The sequence below is a fragment of the Microcebus murinus genome, chromosome 18, assembly GCF_040939455.1.
Source record: "Microcebus murinus isolate Inina chromosome 18, M.murinus_Inina_mat1.0, whole genome shotgun sequence".
Lineage (NCBI taxonomy): Eukaryota > Metazoa > Chordata > Mammalia > Primates > Cheirogaleidae > Microcebus > Microcebus murinus.
The window spans coordinates 57,234,180-57,238,306 of record NC_134121.1 but is presented as its reverse complement, the minus strand read 5'-3'; positions in this window follow the sequence as shown (position 1 = coordinate 57,238,306).

The window sequence follows — 4,127 nt, the reverse complement described above, 5'->3', positions numbered from 1 at the left end:
GTAGAGAATGTTCTCCATCGTTGTCATGCCTGTGTCTTGTTCTTTAATCCTTTGGGGGCGGGGTGAAGAGAAGAGGGTGGGGAGAGGGAGAAGGTCTTATCTGTGTCTGTGAGGGCGTGGTCCTGTTCCCTCCAGGGGTCCTTGAGCCCCCACCTCGAGCACCTTTGCAGGGCATCTCTGCAGGATCACTTCCTGCATCCCTGGCCCTTGCCCTGCCCTGCTAGCTCGGCCCAGAATTAGGAGCCGTGGAGAGGCAGGGGCAAGAAGAACAGGGGCAGGAGAGGCCCCGCAGCTGAGCCAGGAGGATGGTCCAGGCTCCAGCCCTGTCTCCAGAGCCTGCGGCCGCTGAGGACAGGATGATGTTTTCTCTCTTCCCACCAGGGCCTGTCTGGGCTTTTCCAGGGATGGGCAGAAGCTGTACCCCTGGAGGCTGCCACCTGTCCCCCAGGCTCCGGGCCTTTCACCCTGGGGAAGCCTCCAGAGAGGCCTCCACTTGCCTGACCACTGCAGACAGGTCTTGGGCAGCCTGATTTAGAGCCTGCTTCTCTCCCAGGGCTGAGTCCCCTTACGCTGGTACACAGTGGGCTGTTTTCTTAGTCGAGTCTGGGCAAGGGCCCCAGAGTCACCTTGCTCCGTTCCCTAAGAATGCTGGGCCAATTGCTTCTGCCAGGGGGAGTTCAAGACAGTCCCCTCCCCCAAACATCAATCACAGAGGTCTGCAGGACATCAGTGCAGGATGGTTGCCTAGCAACCATCCAGAGGTTCTGGGCCGCCTCCCTCCACTTTACAGATGGAGAAACTGAGGCCCACGGGGGCGGGGATGCTCAGGATGCTGCCACACTTTCCTCACACCCAGCCTGCCAAGGGGGCCAGCAAGACGGGGTCCCACCCGCCATGCCCCTTGGTGCGCATCCTCCTGCGACCCCTGCTGGCCACCCTGGACGCTGCACCCACCTCAGGAGGGACCCGCTGGTCCTGGCGGCGACGGTCCGGCGGAGGTCATGGGGTGAGGAGGACTCGCGGTGAGGGGACAGCGGCTGGGAGCTTCAGCGTCCAGGCAGACACTAATCAGGAGCAGCAGGACGGGGGTCCCTCAGGCCAGCGTGGCTTGAGGGTGGAAGCCCGGGGCCCGGGAGCAGGGGCGGCCCCAGGGAGCCTGCGGGCTGTGAAACACAAGCAGAGGGAAGGGTCTCACAGGACAGGGACTCGACCTCCCTGATTCCTTCCCCTAGTGACTCAGATCAAAGCTAGGGAAATTCCAAACGTTTAGAATAGTCAATGGTTCTTAGCCTTTTGGGATTCGAGCTTGGTGAAAGTAGGGACACTTTTCCTGGAGCAGTGCGGGTTGCACACGCGCCGGCCGGCAGTTTTGCTCATGACTCCGGGCGGCGCTTGCAGCTGGAGAGCCCGGAGAGGCCCAGGCACTCGTGGGTTAGGAAGCTCTGGTTAGACGGCTGTGAGATGAGCACATCGTAAAGGGAGACTACCCACCAAGGGGTAGGGGTGCTGGAGTGAATCAGGCAGGAAGCCCTCCGCAGCATGCGGCCCAGCCCTCTCACTTCACAGATGAGGCACCTGAGGCCCAGAGGGGAAGGTGCTGGGGCAAGGTCACAGAGCAGTCAAGTGGGCAATGAAGCACCAGGTCTCCTGGTCCCTCCCATGGAACCTGCAGCCTCCTGTCCCCATGTGACTTTCCCAGATGGCATGGCACCCCTGTCCCCTTGTGCATGCTGTGTCACCTTCTCTGAGATAAGGCCCGGCTGTATGGAAGGTGGCAGGACTCAGTGGATGGCCAGGTCTGGGCGGCAAAGCCGGCTCTGCCCCTCTTCAGCTGTGTGGCCTTGGGTTAAGTTCCCCAGCCTCTCGTTTCCGTATGCAAAATAGGTATTATAATAATAGTGTCACCCCACAGGTTATTAGGAGGGTGAGATGAGAATGCATAAAGAGCACTCAGCACACTACCTGGTATTTAATACACATCAGTTAATGATGATCGTGGTTATTGTTGGTCTGAGATTGGCCCATGGGGTGCTCCTTGCCTTTGTGGTCGGCCCAGCCGCCCAGTAGGTGGGTCCTAGGCAGTCCCAGGAGCAGTGCTGCTCTTCTGACCCCCCCTCCCCGTGAGAATGTGCCCCTCCCCCAACACCACCCTGGCTCTGGGAGAGGTCACTGAAGCATCCTTATCTGACCCGCGGAGTTGTTGACAATCCAGCCAGTGGCTGAGGAATGGTCAGCCAGCCAAGGCTGGGCCCCACCCAGTGGGAGGGGCCTAGGCCCAGAGCTGTCCCTGGGGTGCCCAGGGAGCTGGGTGTCTTTTCTGGAAGGGAATTCACTCTCATTGTTCCACTGTCTGAGCTTGAGAGGTGACCAGAAGCTTTCCTCTGCACCTGTGAGGCAGGCACGGAGAGTTACTTTTAGCCCCACTTCATAGATGAAAAGATTGAGTCATCAGAGAGGTTATGGGGTGTTCTCTTAAGGAAAATTCAGCCTCCCTGGCCTGGGTCTCTTAGGTCACTCCCATTGCCAAGGCTAAGCTTTCAAGTTTTTACTGTCAGTTGTTGAGAGCTTATATATAGGGTGTCAGGTGCTTATGACGAGTCTTTTATTTAACCCCTGCAATAAGACCACAACCCTATAAAGCAAGTACTACGTTATCATTGTTACCCCCATTTTACAGGTGGGAAAACAGAGGCTCAGAGCAGTGTATGACTTGCCCAAGGTCACAGAGCCATCAGGCCCCAAAGCGAGATTTCCCTGATGCTGTAACCTGCTTGCCTGGCCAAGGTTCTGAATTGGCCCCCACGCACGTGTACCTTTGGGGATGTCTTTGATCTTGGGGCCCCTTGACCTGGGCATGCCTGGGTCCTAGGCAGGTGCCACACGGCAGCTTAAGCAGTCCAAGCCCATGATCTGTCCCACGTCACTCACCTGCCCTGGGGGCTGGACTGAGAGCAGGATGGGCCGTGGGGCTGCAGGCAGGAGACAGGTGGCTGTTTGGGAGGGACTGCCAACATGGGGGAGGAAGCTGGAAGAAGCCCTGCATCCCACCCAGGGAGTCTGCCTGTCCCCCTCTCCCTTTCTGTCTTTTCTCCCTTGGTCTCATGTCTTCCTGTAACATGGGGTCCGCTGTCCCTTGTCCCTCTCTCTCCCCTTTCCTGCCAGTCCACCTTTCCAGGCCTCAGTCTCTCCTGGTATCTCTCTCTCAATCTCTACCTCCCGCTTGCTCAGGCTCCCTGTCCTCTCCCATCTCTGTCCCCATATCTGTCCCTGTAGCCTAGCCTCTCCTTCAGGGCTTCCTCCTTTCCCCGCCCCACCCCCCACACCTCTGCAGACTCTGGGACATCTCCAGGAAATCTGGTGTGAAAACCATGGAAGTGATGAAGCAACTTGGGCTTCTGGGAAACAGGGTCTGCGTTTCTGGGTTCAGATCCCAGAGCTGCTGCTGCATGGCAGTAACCTTGGTTGAGTTGTGTAACTTCTGCAAAATGGACCCTGAGTTACTTTCCTGGTGGGGTTACCGTGAGACTCAGCTGCCACACATGTGACTTGCCTGGCACACAGTAGGTGCACAGCATAGGTCCAAGCCAGTTCTCGCCTCCTGTAAGAGCTGCACTTACTGTGGCCGAAACCCTTCAGTCTTACTCACTTGGTCCCCAGCACGACTCCAGGGTGGAGGCACTATGATGTCTGCTTTTTATATGAGGAAACCGAGGCACACAGATGTTTGTAAAACGTGCCCAAGCTCCCACCGTTGGGAGGCTGTAGAGCTAGAACTCAAACCCAGACAGGCTGGTTCCCAGCTGTGCTATGTGTCATCATCATAGTGAGCATTTATTGGGCACCTGCTGTATGCCAGCACTTTACATGTGTGATTTCAGTTCATTCTTATGACAGCCTCATCTAATAATGACAGGGCATTATTAAACCCATTTGACAGAGGAGAAAACTGAGGCTCGAGACCATGAAGTCATTGCTTGGGTCACACTACCAGTAAGAGCACAAACAGCCTGACTCCTTGTCTACCTGATGCTCCAGAGCTGTGCCCTGGTCCGGCTGCCTCTCCTCACCCTGCTTCCTCCAAGGGCAGTGAGCCTTCCCTGAGTTTTATTACAGAATGACTAAGCTTC